General features: G+C 41.1%; 1 protein-coding gene across 6 annotated transcripts in view; it reads left to right on the top strand.

Annotated features, from left to right (window-relative positions):
* The window catches only part of FYN (FYN proto-oncogene, Src family tyrosine kinase), a 206,560-nt gene that overhangs the window by 109,472 nt on the left and 76,268 nt on the right, over nt 1-20,820 (top strand). The window contains exon 1 of one of the 6 annotated variants that reach the window (XM_081094721.1): nt 3,488-3,529. The exons of the other annotated variants lie outside the window; for them this stretch is intronic. The gene's annotated coding sequence lies outside the window, so the exon portion shown is untranslated. Of the gene's footprint in view, nt 1-3,487; nt 3,530-20,820 lie in introns of those variants that run through there. 6 annotated transcript variants of the gene reach the window in all.

The following is a 20,820-nucleotide window of genomic DNA, read 5'->3' as shown; positions in this document are numbered from 1 at the left end:
TTTACAGTATGGATAGATGGATAGCTATGTGATAAAAGCATATATGGTATAATGTTAATCAATGTTAGGAGTTAAGTGGCAGTACATGGATGTTCGGTGTAAAATTATTAAAAGTTTATGTTTGAAGTTTTCACCATAAAATGTTGGGGAGGAGCAAATTTTGTCTTACCCATCAAGTGGAGGACAAGTCACACAAGCTATTTTCAGATACCTATCCTGTTGGTACCTGCTCCAAAGAGACAGATTGGAGCTTTGGTTGAATTTTAATCTTAAAAATAGCAAGCCAGGGATAGAAATTGCTTGATGTACCCAATTAACATTAACCAGTGAGGTCTTAGAGAACTCAGAAAGCCAGCTGCAAAAGCAAAGCCTCTCCCAGGGTGGCCCCTCCACTGTGGACAGCTCAGGAAGCCTCGCTGTTGCCCTCCATGAAAGACCAGAACCAGGCGTAATAGTGGACAATTCTCTTTTCCAGTTCTGGCATCTTAGGTGGGATCCCATCATTTACCCAACAGAACATTTTGCATGCATGCAGCCTACATGTTGAAGCTGCTCCTGTGTGTGGAAGGGCATAATCAATTGTTTAAACACTACATCATACACATAGAGCCTTCCACACTACTCCACGATGTAATGCAGACCCTGCTTTGATGGTGAGCTGGCCCGGTCAGGAACAGCTAAGCAGTCTGCTGTGCTGGGGTTGCTGGTTGGAGGCAAAGATGCACTGTCCAGGGGATTCCTCGGGGCGTTTTGTTGCTGATGGTACAAGGAGAGCCTGGGTGGGCCCCTCTCCCACTCCTGTCAGAGCCCTGAATGTCCAGCAGTCAAGCTTGGCTGTCATTGCTACTACCCATCCTGCCCTTCAGTGCTTGAGGTCACATGCTTCTGGCCCAGGAAAAGCATTAGCTTGCTGTGGAGGAGAGGGCTGCTTAGGCATATGAAAGCTGCCTCTCCAGAATCTTCCAGGGTCCTCAGAAACTGCAAAACTAAGGTCATACCAGAAAATCAAGAAGTTTCCAATAATAATCATTCACACTAATTTCCAAAACTCTGATTGAATCTTGGGGCCCGTGTGACTCACTGGTGTTTATACCATTATGCTGTTCTTCTTTCACTATACTCTGAGCAGAGTTTAAAGCCCTTAAGAGGTATCTATCTCTTGAGTTAACTACTCCCTCAGCTTCCTTCACCCTGAAGTGCCAGGCAGAACAGGCTAGAAGAGCAGGCTTTGTACCTAGACCTGGACATGAATCCCAACTTCACCATTACTGGCTGTGACACTTGGGGACAGTTGCTGAATTTCTATAAGGCCAGCTCATACGTTCATTGTAAGGTTTGAATTCAGATAAAATATGTGAAGTCTCCCAACATAGTCTGGGGCCCGTAGCAAGTGGTTCCCTTTTCTGTCATATGTGTGATACGTTGTACTTGTGAGATGAGGGCTCGTATCCCTGCCTATAGCTGGGAGTGTGAACACGTCTTGCCTCTTGGCATCTGTGCACCACAGTTTTGTTTGGGGACTGCCTGTTATTCAAGAAGCTGTGATTTAAAAAAATTATACTGTCTAATTGCTCCTCAGGGTGCTTCCTCAGGAAGGTCCTAAGCATGGGGCAGCTGGAAAGGGTGAGAGCTGGGAGCCGACTGGAGACTGAGGGATTGGTGAGCTTAAGGTAGGGAGGGTCTGGGAGAAATGATCATAATGAGGCCAGAATCAAAAGGTTGCCATTTCTAAAAACAAAGATTGCCACCTGGGAGTTTGCCAGGGGCGGGCCCCGAGGGAGACTGAGCTACACCACACTGAGGAGTGTGGGTGCCTGTGCTCCCGGTCACTTCCCCACAGGAAGCCTAATTGCAGCCTGGGCCCTGTGACTCCCGCCTCGGGGAGGCTCCTAGGCTGCTGCGGACAGAGGAGTAGACCACTGCAGCATTCCTGCCCACGCCTGCTGCTGCGCCTTCTCCAAGAATGACTTCCGGTATCATTGCATGTGGTCTCAGAACCAGGGGAGAGTGTTTGCTCAGTTTGGCATAGCAAACATTAAGTCTGTTGCTCGATTTGCAGTTGAGCTTTGTTTGTGGACCTTCCGTCCTTGTCTGCTGCAGCCATCCAAGCACTTGGGGAGCATGTCCTATCTTCTCCGCAGCTGCCAGGAACCCAGTAGTTGGGCTTCCTTAAATGCAAGCAGATGGAAGCGAGCTGGAGTGTGGAGGCAATTAGAGGATTTCTTCCTCCAAGCAGTGTGGTTTTGCTTTCTTTGGGTGTAGCTGTTCTTGCTCATTTTATTTTCCATTTAGGTTTTGTCAGGCTGTCAGCTTTCCTGTTAGGGTTTATGTTGCTGCTGGTTGCAGGAGTATGCAGGATGGGGTGACTTGGTTGATTATTGTTTGGAATGAAAGTTTTCACACCACTGTATGGCTACGTCGTGATGATGATGGCACTCATATTTGTAAAATATTCTGCAACGTTAAGAGTACTTTTACATACATAACTGTCTCATGTGGTCTGGCCAGAGGCTTCCCCCCCCCCCAAAAAAAAAAAAAATGAAGGTTGTACTCCCTCTGCTGGAGTCTGAGTTTTTCCTTGTCTCAATATCATTTCTGGTCAAACAACACAGGGGAGAGAACTAGAATAAAAACTGTAGCCTTTTGCTTTGTTCCTTTCTCCTTTCTCGTATCCGTCAGTCAGTTTCATATTTTCCAAACACTGTATGAGCACACTACTAGATTCTCTGGTGACATTTAAATAATTGTAGCAGACAACCTTTGCCACAGGGAGCTTCCAGTCTAGTTGGGGACACTAGTTCTCCAACTGTGAGTTTAAGTTACAGTGCTGAGCACACAGAAGGTGCTCTAGAACTAGGAGTTGAATGAGTGGGTGAATAAATGAATGGATAATGTTAACCACCAAAGTCCTGAAAAGCAAGGGGAAGAAGTAAGGGAGAAACTGAAAGGTGCACAGTCCTCGATGGGAACAGGCCCAAGGAGTACAGCCCCCTTCGAGTGTCTGGGTGCCTGGGAGCCAGAAAGCAGGAGGCCTAGGCACCCTCGTGGATTGGCCATGTTGATGATTGTCCATTCGTTAGTGCAGCTAAATGAGAGCTGAAGATATGCAAGGAAACCATATGGATATAGGCTGAGAAGAGTGAGCAAGGAAAATGTCATTCTCTCTCTTAAGGATGGGATAAGCAGAAAGAAGGAGGGTAGGGAGCAGACTGACTGAAAGGGAGAGATTACTCTAAAACTGTTGTTGGGAAAGGCGCCAGCAAACTCACCCCACCTCAAAAAGTCTGTCTCCTGGATTTGAGGACCTACTACATTGCAGCCCTGTACTAGGAGCTAAGAGAGGGCAATGGGCAGAATCAAAGAGATGCAGAACTTGGCCCAACTCTTAGGAAACCCTGCCATGCCCAGGAAACACTGAAATAATGTGAAAGCCTCACCCTCACATGATCAACCCCAGGGGATAAGCCAAAGAATTGAGAGGCAGAGAGAGCGATGTGAGGCTGAGGAACTGAGAGGAAGGCTTCTGCCGGTAAGACTGGCTTGGGCCTGGCGCATGGATGAGATGTGGGAATTGTGTGGACATTTGTGTGGAGGTATATTCCATCCTGGATGAAGTTCGTGTTGGGGCCGTGGGGAACTGATGGAAGAGGTCTGGGGGCCCTGGGTGAATTCCTGGAAGCCAGGCTGGAGAGCTGGAGAAAGTTGCTAAGCAGAGAAGCGGCTTTATGAAGGTGGCAAACAGAATTTTTTGTTTATGCACAGAATTCTCATTAATTTCCTGCTACCTCAGATTCTGAGTTGGGGGGCATTGTCCCTTTGATGGCGGTATGAGATTAAGCTCAGGGAAGTAAAGGTCTCCTTGGGATGGGCACTGAACCTTTTCAGTGTCTCCTGGGGCACTGATGTACTGAAGCCCAAATATTACCGCTGCAGTGGTCGAACAGGAGTAAGAACAGAATAGAATAGCCTCCAGCAGGACTGTCAGTAGGACACTGTTTTCATTGATTGTTTTGGCTGCTATGAAACTGTACTTAGTGTTTTGGAGAGCTCCAGAAATTTGTGCTATATGAACTCTAGATGTTTTCATCGTGATGAACTCTTTAAAATAGTATCTGCAAAAATGCACACCCCCAGTGCAGACTACTTAGAAGTGCAGAAAAGCACCAAGGACGAAACAAAAGTCACCAGTTACTCCATCATTCAGAGATGATCACACATTCGTGTATTGCTTAAAGTCCTTTTCTGATGTGAATTTGGAAGATTTAAAAATTATTTCAAATTGAACTTAATGTTTTATATCTTTTTGTTTTAACTTGACAGTATACCATGAATGTTTTTGGTGTTACTACGTTTATTTTACAATATGATCTTAGCACTACATCCTATTTCGCTATAGGAATGTACCATAAGTTATTTAATCAGTCAAATAGGAAAGCAGTCTCCTATTTTTGCTCATTTTTGTTGTTTCCAGTGAGTTAGGTTTTAAACGTTTTTTAAAACAACATTATAATATAGTATTTTCAGATCATCTTGTTTTTATTGAGTGAATTGCCCAGTCAGATCCAAATGAATATAGAAAGTTCTCCATGAAGTTTTATCTCATTTGTATTATTACTTCATTGAAAGTGATAATTAATCAAACCTGAGTGGAAAAGAATTATAGGTGCCATAGTATGCTTCCCTAAGACTATTAAAAACAGGAAGACCAAGTGCCATGCTGATGGATGTATTCAAATATAGAATAATAATTTAGGGGTCTTAGTTGGACCTGGTAAATGTTATATTGTGCTTGATTGTAGTGAAATTTCAACAATCACAAAATATAAGTAGCCTTCAGTATTACCTTCAGGTAGATGAAGAACCAAACATTCAGGAACTTTCTTAACCCTCTCTCTCTACCGACCTCATGACAATGTCTCCCTGTAAGATGCCCGAATCCTTCCGGGTATGAGATGCATTTGGAGGGCTGGTTCCTGCTGACTTTATTAAAAGCTGAGTAGAAGAAGCCGATTTTGGTTTGCAAAGGTCTGGAACTTCTTGTTTGTGTTTCATTTCCAGTAAAATGGGTGATTCACCACAGTTGAAGGTAACCCCATCTACAGCATCTCAGTGTGTATGTTTTTTTCGGTGAAAAATTTTTTGAGGGAAACATAGAATAGAACTATAGACTCCTCTAAGTTTTCCATGAAATTATTTTCCCTGCCTGTCAGAGTTTTGTAATATCATTAGGTTACTTGTTTTTCCTAGTAATTATTATCCTATGATTATCTGAGTTAGATATGTGTTAAAGAAAAAGAGATGAAGGTCAAGAAGAATAAGTACAGTGATCTATTTTTTTTAATTTGTCTAACAGTTGCTGATACATAGAAACACAGTTTTTCATATTGAACTAACACTTGGCAGTTTGGTAAAGCCTCCAATTCTAATAATTTATCTGTATTTTTCTTAGGTTTTCTGTTTAACCAATCATATGTATAAATAATTATGTTTTAGTTATTCTTTTTCAATTTTTTATGTATTTATTTTTCTTGTCCTACCACTCTGGCTAGGACCTGCAGTACAGTGTTAAAAGAAAGTAGGGAGAGCACACTTTCTTAGCTTGTTCCCAATTTAAAGGGAAGGCTACTAACATTTCACCATTGAGCATAATGCCTATATTGCGTTTTAATAAATACTTTTCATCAGGTTAAAAAAGTCCCCCTTCTGATCATAGTGTGCTACAAGTTCCTATTTTTTAAAATCACAAGTAAGCGTTGAATTTTATTTAATACTTTTTCTGTGCCTATTAATAATATCATAGGGTTCTTTTTCTTTTAATCTGAGAGTGAGGTAATTACTATCATGAGTTTTCTAAAGTTAAACCATTCTTTGCGTTATTGGTAAAAATGCAAATTAGCCATGAACTATTTTATGAACTGTTGGATTCAGTTTGCTGATTTTTTTTTTTTTTTTTTAGGATTTTTATGTTTGTGTTTATATCTGAGATTGGACTATAATTTCCTTTTTTTTCCTACTGTCCTTGTCTGATTTTGGTGCTAAGGTTACACTAGTTCTTTCCCATTTTTTATCTCTGACACTTGCCTCTTTTTACTCTAAAACCATCTGAACCAGCTGTTACTGGTTTTATTTTCTTTAAGATGAATCCATTTCTTTAATGGTTATAAAAATATTCAGGTTTCTCTCTCTCATCTTGCTTCAGTAATAAGTGGTATTTTTCTATGAATTCTTCATTTCATTAAAATTTTCAAACATGGCATACAATAGTTCATAGTATGCTCCTAGTTTTTAATCTCTGCTAAAAATGTAGTTATGTTCTCACTCTCATTCCCGATATCATTATTAGTACCTTCTTTGTGTTTTACTTGATCAGTTTCGATGACTTATCTATTTTATTGATCTTTTGAAATAGTTTTTCCTTTGATAATCTTCTCTAGTGAATGTTTGTTTTATGATTTTATGAATTATTTCCCTTTATTACTTTCTTCTAATTTAATTGGATTTACTTTTGTTCACTTTCTCACTTCTTAAATTGGATACTCATTCATTTTCTTTTTCTTTCTAGGGTAAGACTTAATTATAACTTTAGCAGCATCTGACAAATTCTCATATGGAACATTTTTTATCATCACTGTGTTCTAAGAATATTATAATTATCATAATTATTTCTTCTTTGATTCATTAGTTACTAGCAGTGTGCTTTTAAATTTCCAAATTAGTTTTTTAGTAATCTTTTTTTGAAGTCTACCTTTAAAAAAATCTATTGTTGTCAGAGAATGTTGTTTGTGTGGTACCAGTATCACAGAATTTATTGATACTTGGTTCATGGCCTTAGATGTGATCAGTTTTTAAAAAACATTCCATGACTTTTTAAAATACATACTTTCTAATAGGGGCTGAGGAAATAGAGTTCTAAGTATACCCATTTGATTAAACCTCTTGTGTTGTTCAAATCTTTTATATACGTATTAATCCTCTCACTATGTCACTTTATCCTTATAATTCTAGTGATTTGCTTTATACCTGGTGAAATCCACTTCCCAGGAAGACTATTGAAGAACTGTTTACTGGCAAAATGTGAATTCCTTCCTTCAGCTTTTATGCAACCAGGAATCCAGTTTCTCAGAACCCTAGCCCCAAGGCTAACGTCTTCTGATAACCTTTCTGGCTTCAACACTATGGGCTATTTCATGGAAGAAGGAAAAAAAATATCATAAAATCTTAGAGCTGAGGTGCTTTGAAGGAGCCTTAAAGTTTGTCTAGTTCAACCAGTATCTGTGATAGCTAAGTTCTGCAAGAACATCAATAGTGTCAAGATAGTTTCTATCATCTTTGGGAAGTTCTCATTATTAAAACAAATCAGAAAATATCCTTCCATATAATACCCAACAGGTTTTTTTAAAAGACTGCTGAAAATGTCTTTTTCTCTAGGATAAACAATTTCAGGTTTTGTATTAGTTTCCATACCCACCCCCATAATTCCAGGTCTTCTTAACATCCTGATTACTGTTTTCTGAACAAGTTCTAGATTTTATGTAGTGACTTTCAAATTGCACACACACACCGGTATGTGTGTGTGGCGGTGGGGGAGGGGGGTGTAAATGTTTTAAGGAATATTTCATAGGATAATCATTAATGAAGCACCTCAGGAAAATATCTAATACTGAAGCTAAAATCCACTTACCCCGTCCTGTAACCATTTCTCTCTCTCAAGGGAAGCAGTCTATCTAATAATAGGGTAATATGCAAATTGGTTGGGATGCCATCACAGTAATGACCAATTAGCAGGCGCCGGTGGGCGGGGTTTTGCAGCACTGGGGACGAGGGAGGGGTGGTGAAGGCCTTGGTCTCCATGCACCTGTGCCAGGGGTTAGGCAGGCGTGCACAGAGGGAGGCCTCTGCTGTAGCCCCATCTCCGGGGATCTGCAGGCCTCCGCCGCAGCCTGCCCCGGGGTCGGCAGGTCTCCCCCAGCTCCAGCCTACCTCTTTGGGGCAATCCATTGAGGAGCCCTGGGTGGGTGGGCAGGGCCTACCTTTTTGAGGTGATGGATCACAGGGCTCCCGCACTGTGACAGGGCACAGGCCAGGCTGGGGGATTCCTCCCTCCCCAAGTGTATGAATGTCGTGCACTGAGCCACTAGTTAAGAATAAGAGACCATGACTCTTGCCTGCTGTTCATAATCATGTGCACCCAGATCCATGTGATCCTTTTCCTGAAGATCAATGGCACACTGCATGAGGAAGAACAACACATAGCAACAAATTTCCTGGGTTGTTTTTTTTTTAAATTCAATTTTGCTTAGAAATTATGCTGTTTTGCTTTCTGTATTTCTAATAGGGGTAGGGGGAAGCTTGCCCTTCATTTGCTGACATAAAACGTTAGTTTTGAGAGTGTCAGAGTCCAGTGTTAACACTGAGGGAAGGTAGTACTGTGCTTGCAGGGAGTTGACTGTAAGTCAAAGGCACTTCACCCCTTATCCTCATAATCCTCCCTAACCACCAAGAAAGCAAACCCCAGCTTGGGACCCAGAACTGTTCAGACATTTGAAGAGTCCTACCTTCAACAGACAATACAGGTAATAGCTTAATATTGCTTAGCATTGTATTCAGTAAGAAATAGAGGGACAGCCCTTTGAACTGGTCTCTGTCTCTTGGTGCCTAAAATTATATTATTATTGCTACTTAAAAACTCAAAAGTTCAGACTTGCTAAGCCCCAACTTAACTAAGGCCAGACCGACTGCTATATTTCAGTAAATACCACATTAGGTCACACTGGCTTTTAAGCAGCCAGGTTAAACAACTGACTCAAATTGAAATTACTTTCAGCCAACCTGCCCCCCCCCCCCAATCTTTTTCACACGTGCTGCTGCTAAACCACATGTCCCCCATCCTGTTCTTATGCAACAGGTTTTTGTTCAGGTCCTTACATTTCCCTTCACTAATTTTATCATCTCATTTCTGGCCCATTACTCTAGTCTATCAAGATATTTTGTCTTGAGATTATCACCTACAATATTTCCTATCCTTCCAAAACTTTGTTAAATCTGAACATTTTAGCAAGCAAGTTTTCCATAACTTTAGCTAAGATGTTGGCAATGTTGTTGAAGAGCTCAAAGCCCTGTTTTGTGTCCCTAAAGGTCACCTTCTAGGTGGACTTGGTCTCACTGGTCAGCCCCATGTAAATAATATTATGCACTCCATTGCCTTAGTATTCAACCCACATTTTCCTATCTTATTCCCAAAGGGTTGTGAGAGGCCTTCTTGGGTGATGCTTGCTGAAGTTCATAGAAGGCCACATTATTTTTCTGATCCCTATCACAATAGAAGGTGGGCTCACTCTCTCCTCTGCGACCACTCTCTATGAACCATCAGAGCAAATGCTGAAACACTGTAGCAGGATTACCCAGATTTGGTTTTTCTCCCCTCATCTAGCACTTTGACACTTTACATAAGATTTATTTTTTTTCATAAAACCAATTAATGTTGAGATTACAAATACAAAAATAGGACTGAATTTCACCCAAAGCTATTTTTATACCTGTTTTGTGGGCATTCAGTTTAACAGTTTCCCTCACTTATGCTAACCTAGCAAATACTAGAATATTAGACATAAACTATGTCCCCCAATCCAGTCTACCAGTCAACAGCCTTGTCTATCCCTCTATCCCACCCTCACCATCATCTCCCTAAAGATTCGTTAACACTGGCTTAGACTGCTTCCTAGTGTGTGTCCCTCTCTCAGGTGCTCCTTTGGCCGAGCCATCCTGTGTAGAGCTACCTGATCAAGTCACTTGCTCAGAACTCCTGCCACACTTCAAATTCAGTCCAGTATTCTCATATTCTCATATTCTCATTCTCATTCTCATTCTCTCTCTCTCTCTCTCTCTCTCTCTCTCTCTCTCTCTCTCTCTCTCTCTCGGCTGGCGCTGGAGATCTGCTCAGAGCAGCCACCTTCCCATTCCTCAGGCCCTACGCCACCTAGTGGATTCATCACTCTTCCCTAAAGTCTCCTAGGCCTTCCTGGTGCCCATCTTTGTCCCGAATGTTCCTGAGGACAGGAATGTCCCAATGCATTTCTAGATTTAGAAATCTTGCTCCTCTCCCAAGTGATAAACTAAATTCTTTCCCTCGTGAAGCCCTAACTGATCCCCCTTTTGGAAGTTATTTCTTCCACCACTAAGCTCCCGTTAGCACTACGTAACTTCCAAGTGACAGATGTCGTGTAGAATTATTTATGTACTTGTTGTATCTAAAGCTGTTCTGGTGCTGGAACAATAGCTTATTCACCTTATTAGCACACCATGGGCAGGCACCTACTAGAAAGTCAGGTGGATAGATGCTGGCTGACTGGCATTGACACTCAAGAGAGGATAATTTACCAAGATCACACAGTTTTGACTAATAGAATTAACAAGTGTCAGTTTCAAAAGTTACAAATAAGGTATTTGTCCAACACTGCACCATATTCTTTTCCATACTTTTGCTTTGTGCTTCATGTGGAAGTATTGGTAATAAACATTCAGTTTTAAGCATTAAAACAAAAGTCTCATATTTGATTGTTTGCTACATGAAAAATGCATTATCTCTTGACTTTACATGCTTGGGAATATAAATTTGGGGAGAAGGTATAATGAGCTTTTCCTACCACATTCTTCAAGCTTCAGAAGTTATTTGAAAGGAGACACTACCACTTGAGAACATTCGTCCCACACAATTGAAAACATCGCAAGTACATTGAAAACATTGCTCTTCAAATCTAAAAATCACAAATCTCTTCATAGAAGCGGACACTTGGGTTGTACTGTGTGAGCAGGGTTTTGTTTGTTTGGGGGTGTTTTTGTTGTTGTTGTTCTACTTATTTTAAGTGAAGGGTGGGCTAGGGATCTAATGTTAAAAATAGAGATTAAGGCCCAGGATGAAATGGTTACCCCACCTAGAGACTGGTGGTTCTGGCTTTCTCAGGCTTGATGTTGTCTACCTGAGCGAGGGCTCATTTATCTCATTTGAATCTGAAAGGGAGCCCACATCCTTCCTGTTGCCATGTAAAGATGCTGAAAAGAATTCGCAGAGAAAACAGTTGCACTAATGTGTTAAGTTTCCCAGACGTCCTATCCCTGTGCCCCGAGAACAGTGCAATAATTGGGAATGAGGTTGAACAAAGGAATAAAGGTATGAAATGCTCAGGAAAAGCCAGCCAGATGCTATTCTTTATTATTAGCTTCTCTTAGTATTTGCTTGTTTTTTTTTCAAATGTGGTTCTCTAGGTAGTGGAAAGGGGAAAGAAATGCAGGGTCATTTTTTCCTTTTTCAAGTCAAATTGCTATCTTGCACAGTAGCCCCACAGAGACTCGCTCTCATTCATGGGTTGACCAACTCCTACACCTCCAATTTCAAAAGCAAAGGAGGTGAATCTAGCCTTTCCTTGTTCTGTGATGTTGGAGCCCTCTCCTGCTTATTTTTTTAATCCTCACCTGAGAGCATGATGAGAGAGAGAGAGAGAGAGAGAGAGAGAGAGAGAGAGAGAGATCAGTTGCCTTTCGTATATGCCCTGACCAGGAATTGAACTGGCAACCCTTCAGGAATTGAACTGGCAACCCTTCAATGCATAGAACGACACTCAGCCAACTGAGCCACTCCAGATGGGTCTTTCTTGCTTTAAAAAAATAAAATAAAATAAAAATAAAGTTTCCCCAAAGTATGGAATATCTGAAGCACAAGCCATTTGTTTTGGCAATTCAGTCATAATTTCCAACTTACCTTCAATATTAGTACAAAAACAAAAATGACCTGAATTCTATTGGCATGATATGGATAGATTAGCTAAAAAAGAAAGAAAAGAAAGGAGGAAAGAAGAAGGCAAGAGAAGGGAAGAGCCTGCATGTCTAGCATTTCTTTTCTTACCAAGTATTTCTTGGGTTATTTCTAGTGCAGGCACGGCTTATCAATATTAGTGACATAGTCATGTTACAGAAGGTCACAATTGAAGGAATACAGAGCCATGGGACTAAAAGCAAGGACTGCTTCAAAATGAACAAGTATTTTAGTAGCCGTTGAACACACTGTCACTACATGGTCAGAAGTTCAAGATGTCAGATTAAAATTAGAAATAACAGGGAAATTCTACAAAAATAGGGATATAAAATATGAGATTCTTTCCAGGGGAGATCATGCAATATTTCTGGAAGTCTTACAATAAGCAAGATTATCATCCTACAGTATAGGCATTATTCACTACACTTTCTTAATTCCACATTTGTTTCCATCCATAGATTTTGAGAATACATTTACTTCAAGTATTTATGGGGTCATGAATGCTATTTATCTTCTATTATACTGAAACTTTACCCAATTAGTTATAATTGAGCTACCAATTGACATTTTTTACCCTTTAAAGAAAACCTTTAGAATCATAAAGTTTGCCTGGGAGATACAAAATAACTTCCAGCAGATAATTAGATGCTTTGAAAATAAATAGAAAAGGGTAGAAGCTGAACTAAAAGAATAACTGGTTCTGTTTCCACCCCCCTCCCTCAAGGATATTTTAGAACCTTTTTATTAAGTATTTTTTGGGTTTTTTAGGCGATCTTAAGTGTTTTCATGTTAGAAGTATAATCTTATCAACATAAAACCTACTTATTTGGGTGCACAAAGCAAATGGAGTCATCCTTTCTTTAGGGAGCCCAATCTGTATATCATAAACACGATTATTATTGCTGTTACATTTCAGCCGTTTCTCCAGAAAGACTTAATCAAAAGTGCCTCACATGTGAGAGATCAGCAGGCAACATTTGGGGCTGCAAATATTGAGCAAATACAGGGTGATTTTTCGTTCACCTTCACCCATGAGCTACCAGCCCTTAGGAGTTTGCCACAGACTCAAAATGTTAGTGCTAGAAGGATAGTCACGATTATCTGGATCAGTCATTATGGAGACTCAGCGCAGGAGGAGTGAGTGGCTGACCTGAGGTCACCAGTGGGTCAGGGCGGAAGAGCAGTAGGCACGGCTGCTTTCTATTAAATCATTGTATTCACCTCTTAGGGAACATATGTCACAAGACAGTTTATCACTTTTGATTAAATACCTCAACCCTTCAACTTGGGTTAATCTTTTCAGTTATTAAATATCTATTCCAGTGCTGTCCATAGACATATAATACAAACCATAGTGCAGACAACACAGTTGTTGTTGTTTTACTTTTTTAACATTCACTCAGCCACATTTTTTAAAAAAAAACAGATGGAAGTAATTTTAATATATTTTATTTAAAACAACATATCCCAAACATTCTCATTTCAACTTGCAGCCAATATCTTAAAAGTGATTAATGAGATATTTCACATTCTTTTCTTCAATCTACATCTTTGAAGTGCGGTTACATATTTCACATCTCATGTGGTTAGTGCTACATACCATACTGGACAATGAGGTCTGGACAGCTGAACGGGCCCAAGTTCGCACAAACCACAGGCCCCTCACCCTTGAAATTATAAATGTCTCTGTGTCTAGTTCACATTTCTTTTAACTTTTGCTCTTGATAGGCCAAGCTTATCTCCTGAAAACCCAGAGAGAGGTAAACAAGCATGAACTGCTATAAAATGAGTGTATCTATTGAAAACGTGGCCCAACCCTTGCCATGGAAGTGTTGCTATGTGATATATTACTCCTGCCTTCCTCGAATTCCATGAAGTTCCGTACTTCCTTAATGTCAAAGGTCCCTTAGCAGCTGCAGCTGTTTCCTTTGGATATGTTCTACAGGGCTTTTCTTTAAGAGATGTCTTCTACTGTGACTGCTACCAGAATGAATATACTCCAAAGCCTGTATCTCTCATTAACAAACTTCCAAGAACTAATTGTTCAGCTTTAGCTGTAGCTTTCAACAGTTCATCTCTCACTTTGACCTAATTATAAAATTTAATGTTAAGATATGTGAGGAGGGAGATCAAAGAAGGGGATATTTCACTTTCTGTTCATGCATCATCTTTCACATCTCCCAACCCCCACCTCCAACCCAGCTAGCCAAAGACAACACATGGAATTATAATGAATAACTGTAAAAGTCGAGACTGTGTTTTATTTTCCTTATCATTCAAATAGAAATAATAGTAGTGCCTACCCCCAACGATTTGTGAAGATGGAGCATAAAACATAGTATCTGACACATAGTTATTGCTCAACAAAAATGATAGTTATTTTTATTATTTACTTTGCAATTACTTCAGAAAAGGAGGATGGACAAAATAGAGAGCAAATAGGTGTATCTCTTCTGAAAAATGGAAAGGAAGCCTGCCAGTGTTTTTTTTAGGACATTATCCTTGTGATTCCTGGAACCAAACCAGGCTCCACCCAGTGCTGAGCGCTTTTTGATTGCAGTGTGTCTTCAGCATGATTGTTCGAACCAACCTCACTTCCAATGATAACGGGAATGTTGGAGCCAAAATGACTAGCTCCTGCAGCGTAACAATAGTAACAATGGCGGGGGAAGGAGCTGACCCAGATAGTGTGTTTCAAGTCCTCAGAGCACGTTCTTATATGATTTTCATAGTGAATTGTGACAGCTGTACTGGAGAAGGCAGAGTAAGTGTTTTGGGTGTCATTTGGGTTGCTACTTTAAACAGTTCCATGGACTAAGGGGAAAATATTTTTTTTTAATATAAGACTTTCAAGATAACGCCCTTCCTCCCTTGCCTTTTGCCTTTGCCTCTGCTGCCCAATAAACCCTTTTGGCTGGAGTTCATTGGCTCTCCCTGAAGCTCCCAGGTATCACTTTTTGGTTGAACAGAACGAAAGTCATGCCGAGTAGTGACTTGGCACTCGTGACATAGTACAGTTCTGCTACTGAAAACTGGTGAGCTCTTAACATATGTTTGCATCACTTTCTTTCTCTCAACTCCCTCAGTCTGCTTGTAAGAGTAAAACATTGACATTTAGGTGGGAAAACAATATCGAATCCTGGGCCTGTGGACACATTTTAATTCTTTAAAGAATATTGTAGCTATCTAAGTTGTTTGTCTAACCATTCATCCTGAGTACCTGAGTTCTCCGTAAGTTGGCATCTCTCTTTTGGGAACCATCTTTCAGCTGCTCCTGTGAGCCAGACGTGAGCACTCAGATAATACTAAGGATGGTCCCTCGCTTGGTTTTCCTGGTTTGCCTGAGGTTTTAGCCCCTGATGCTGTGGGAAGGTCCAGAAGATGAAGCCCACATAGAAAGTCACTGCCTGCCTCGTGGAGAGCAGCCGCCACTTCACCTGACCTGCACACTCACGCCTTTTCTTTTTTGTTGGCCTGGGGTAGCAGTTGCATATTTTAGCAAAAGAGAGAGCCATTAAAAACATACCAAATAGTGTTATATTTATACCATGGAATACTGCTTGGCAATAAAAACTACTATAATGAATAAAGCAATAAAAACTATACTACTCAGCAATAATGAACTACTGAAATGTACATTATCATGGATAAATAAAAAAATAAGTAGACTCAAAGAATATGATTACATTTATAGGAACTCCTGGACCAGACAACTAATCTATGGTGATCGAAGTCACCACTGTGGTCGCCCTGGATGGGATTGACTGCAAAGGGGCCCTGACGGATCTTTCTAGGGCGATGAAAATGTTCTCTTAGTTTACACAGGTATAGACATTTGTCAGGACTTATTGAGCTGTACACTTAACATCTACACATTGAACTGCATGGGAATGACACCTAAGCTTAAGAAAAAAAAACTACAAAGAAAGAGGGAAGGAACTGAAAAATGCATAATACTTACTAAACCTCCCCAAATTATCAGAAATTCTTTTTTATTTCTGAGGTATTTTTTTCAAAGCTGGCTACCAGCCTTTTTGTACCAGGTGCATAGTGGGACAGCAGTTTCCTGTTGCTTTTGGACATGGTCCACCAAGGGCAGCCACACTTAGAAGATGGAGTAGTACTACAGTACTTCCTTTCCACAGAGATTGTCCTAGATTATATGGGAAATCAATGTTTTGTAAGTTGTGCAACACAAATTTATAACTTGAAGAATATTTTTTGGAAGGCATATAGTCCCTCCCTACTTTATGGTTGATTGTGTTAATTTGGAATTTGCAAAGATTACAAAAAGAACCAGGACTTTTTTGTGTTCTGTGTTGTGAAATGTAAATGTTAACATTAAATATTAAATCACTCAGCCCCTCAACCTCTCACTCCAGTCCATCCTTCCTGCTGTTTAGTAATCTTTCTGAAACACAAATCTATTGTGTAACTCTGCTCAGAGGCCTGGGTGGCCTGCTTCCTCTTTCACAGTTAGGCCCCTGCCTAACTCTCTGCTTGTCCACCTACACACTTTTGGCATTTGTCACACCAACCCAGATTGAGGCACAGATTCAGGAATGCTCCTTCCTGACTCTGTGCCTCACGGAGTTGTTCCTCAGTGTGGGGAGCACTGGGCCCACCCCATTCCTTCAGCACCCTCCCCGCAATCCCAGCTAGGATGCCCATCCTGAGAATCCGTCCCAGTTCCCTCTTGGTTGGAGTGACCCACAGGTGCCTGAGCTCCTCAGAGGCCCACGTCTGTTTATTCAGGAGAGCACACTAGCCACACGGAGCAGAACAAATCCTTCCCATGACTGCCTTCTCCTGCTGGCTGTACATTCTTCAGCTACAGGGATGGCAGTTTGCATCTTTGTGTTCTGTGCACACTGCTGGGTACATAGTATTGGTTCATAAATGGTGGGTGGTGGGGTGGGTGGATTCATTCATTTGTTCATTCATTCAACACTGCAGTAGCCTTCTTTGTGGGACCTCTGAAAGGATACAGATAAGAACCAGAATGTTCTGGGGGCCTAGCAAACGCAGACTTTCTGGGACAATGTTGCCGTGTTCTGGTCGTGTTCTCTTTGCTTTCTTTGTCCAAGTGGGAGCCAGAACCTGACAATGCTCTCTTCCTGGGTTGCACTCACTCTCTACCTCTCCTTTTCTGCATGAAAGAATTCCTACCCAGTTCTGAGAAAGAAACCCCGAACATACCACTAATAATGTACACCAGGACAGGAAAAAAGTGAAAGACAATACAAATAGCACCACCAATAAGTTAGCTTTTTTACATTTCCTACATATCTTCACATATACCTCTTTGTTTTAGCTTCACAGGAATCCCGTGAATTACGCAGGGAAGGGATAATTGTCCCTACAGGCAAATAAGAAAACTGAGGTGAAATAAAGGCCAGATGATTTGCCCAAAGTCACACGTCTGGTTAGTGATAATGCCGAGACCAGAATAGAAACCCATGTGCTCCCGCCAGTCTGGGAGATTGTTCAAAAGTACGAGTTCCCAGGAAAGATCAAATAATTGCTGGAAAAGCACTTCCGATCTCCAAGGAAAACAAATCTTTCCAGCTGAGTGCCCTCCCTAAGGCCTGAAGAGCATTATCTGCCAAGTAGCTACTCTTTTGTCTTGCGCATAAACTACCCCAGGCTGAAGGCCACTGTGAACTCTGAGAATCAAGAGCGCCACACACTGCCAATATATGTTAGAAACCCATGGAATAGGTAACTGTCCATTCAGACAGGAATCAGAGAATGCCTTTTCTTAAATCCTTGCCAGGACACAGGTGTGGGCACTAATGTGGATGCAAAGCTTTGTCGCCCGTGTGTGCGTGTGTGTGCGTGTGTGTGTGTGTGTGTGAGAGAGAGAGAGAGAGAGAGAGAGAGAGAGAGAGAGAGAGAGAGAGAGAGAAGACAGCTATTTCTGCTAGGCCAGTGCAGTATTTAAAAGCAAACATGTAACAGTAGGATAACGTCTGCTGAACCTGCATTTGCAGCTGCTGCTGCATCATTCCTCTGGGGAAGGCAAGATGGCTATTCTCCAACTCTTCATAAAGGGCGAGCATCGGGAAGAAAAAGAACTGCTCACATTTAATACTATGAGGTCCAATCTCGTGTCCCGCATTAGATGCCTAACTCAGAAGCTGACTGCAGAGACCCAGGATTTGTTCTACAAGATCTTTCAGACTTTCTTTTTCCTGTAACAGATAAAATCGTGTGCATTTTAATTGGGGGTAATAGAGCCAGATCTCAGACATTACCAAATGAGAGGCTGTAAATTTGGTCTACCGTACTGATGTGCTACACAAAGAAGGCCACAGTCATTTCCAACCTTAAACGTGCTCTTAATTGTGTTTAGAGCAAGGTTGCCTTGGATGTCAAATTTTAACTGCTCTCAGGTACCCATCTCTGGGAATCTTGTGTCTTTTTATTATATCTAGTTTGCCCTGTTCCCTCTCCACAGTTTATCTTTCTTTGGAAGTCTCCACTGGCTAGCCAAAATGTAGACCTGTCACTGGTCACAGTAAGAACATGAGCTTCTGAAAGAGATACTAAAGGGCCCTTGGAGAGGACATGGAAAGAGACTGATCATGTGAGCTATCTTGGTTGAACCCTTGATTTATAGCCAGAATTACACAGAAAGTATTTCCTTTTATTTTCGTGTAAAACCTCTTTATGCAGCTGCTTCAGGGATCTGGAATAAAGCATGGAGGAAATCATGTCATTGAATAAGAAATAAGAGAGACAGGTAAAGAAAACCACATTTTTTGTTGTTCCTGAAATAACTCACTAAATTTTAACCTTATTCTTAATTTGGAATTCTGATCAAAACTATGATGTTAAAGAATGTCATCCAGCCCCTTTTCAATCTCAGTATTTACGGAGCTTTACCAAACTTAAATCGCATGTGACCATGATGTGGTCATGAGTTACAAATTTTAATTCATTAATTGTGTGGATGTTTGTAGATGTGGTGACCTTGTCACCAAGACTTCCTTGTCCCCTATTAATTTCCTCCTCAATTAAATAGAAAAGAAGCAATACGTAGTTTCTAGGTTATTTTTGACATAAAGTGGTAAATGACACATTCCCATATTTACATTTGGCTTTTGGCCTTTGAATTTAAATTTAGTTCCTCAAATAGTCGGACCATTCTGTTCAGCTACTGAGTCTGTTGGGTTCTTTCTCCACAGAGCATGTGTGATTCTCCCCTTTGTCAGAGGTTGGGATTGATAAATTCTTTCTTTTTTAAAAAACATTTTTTATTTATTTTTAAATATATTTTTATTGAGTTCAGAGAGGAAGGGAGAGGGAGAGGGAGATAGAAACATCAGTAATGAGAGAGAATCATTGATTGGCTGCTTCCTGCACACACACACACACACACACCTGCTGGGGATCGAGCCCACAACCCAGGCATGTGCCCAAACCATGACCTACTGGTTCATAGGTTGATGCTCAACCACTGAGCCATGCTGGCCGGGTGACAAATTCTCTCGTTTCCACTTTTTTCACAGATGGCTTGCGGGAAGCCAGGCATTGACACAAATCATCATAAAGATAAACCCTGGGGTTCTGGGTTTGGAAATTGCTGAATATCATGTAAATAAATAAACCCTGGCTTCAGACCCAGAGAAAAGGTTGGATGTTAATATTGGTGTATACACCTTCGATACCTTTGGGAATGGCATATTAATATTTCTTGGGGGTGTTTGTTTCTACGTTGGATTTGTTGATTTGCCACTCTGAATGCCAAATTTTGTTTTGTTCTGAAGGTTAGAGAATGAGCATGGACTTTATAAGTCAAATAGACATGGATTTGAAATCCGATTCCATCACCCCAGCTGTTTGCTCTTAGATAAATTCCTTTCTCCGAGTTTAGGCTTTATACAGTAAAACAGGTTAAACAAACTGTAGGTCAGCTCGCACAATGCCTGGTGTAGAGGAGACTCTCAAAATCATTTATCCCCGTGCCCCTTTCCTTCTGGGAGGAACCTCTGCGAGGGGGCCTGAAAGGTAGGGTTTTCAATGAATCCTTCAGTTGAAGGTATTGTTTTCATTACTACCATTCCTGCGAAAAGAACAAGACCTCTCTAAGGGAGCCATGAGAGGAAATGTGATATAGCCTCGTGGTTTTTAAAGTGTGACCCCAAACCAGCAACATCCGAGTCATCTGGGAACCTGTCAGGTGCAGGCTCTCACACCCTGCCCTAGCCCTGCTGACTCGGAGATTCTGGATGTGAGGCCCAGCAGCCTGTGTGTCCACACGCCTTCTAGGTGACTCTCACATGTGTGCAGTTTGAGAACTACTGATGTAGTGAAAGGAACACTGGACTAGCTTTCAAGTGTTCGGCTACATAAACCAGCACTCATTTCTCCATGCTGGGCCTAGGCCTCCTCATCTCTGAAATGAGAGGCGGGATTGAACCCAACACCCTCTAAGATCTTCTCCAGTTCTGACATCTCATGGTTCTGGCCTCAATCAAGCTGTGCCAACATTTCCTTAGTGACCATACTCTGAAAAGTAGATAGAGGGAAAACAACTTTGTTTTCATTATTTCAATGAAATGATGACATTATCATAGAAAATGAAAATAAGCAAATGAAGAAACTTAGAACCATCCATAATTTCAGTATCCGGAGATATTCCTTTGTGTTGTGCTATTTCATTTATTTCTCTTTTTACATGAATGCACACATGCGTACATTATTCTGTGTGTATGTACATGCACATCTCCTTACAGTCATTCAGCGTCTATCTACCGGGGTCTGCTCTATGCCAGGGACAGTGTGGGTGCACAGTGAACAATTATGGAAGCCTCTGTCTCCATGGAGTTTTCGTACTCGTGGGAGGAGGTAGACAGTAAACAAGAAAATAAGTAATTAAGTAAGATCATTTCTGAGAGTGTTAAGTGCTATGAAAGAAATAAAACAGGATGATATGATAGATAGAGTGACAGGGCAGTGGCCAACTGAGAGTCAATGCCAGGAAAACCCTTTCTGAGAAGGTGACA

Source organism: Myotis nattereri (assembly GCF_964212035.1).
Source record: "Myotis nattereri genome assembly, chromosome: 6".
NCBI classification, from domain to species: domain Eukaryota; kingdom Metazoa; phylum Chordata; class Mammalia; order Chiroptera; family Vespertilionidae; genus Myotis; species Myotis nattereri.
The sequence above is the reverse complement of the archived record's forward strand: the minus strand, read 5'-3'. Positions and strand labels throughout refer to the sequence as shown.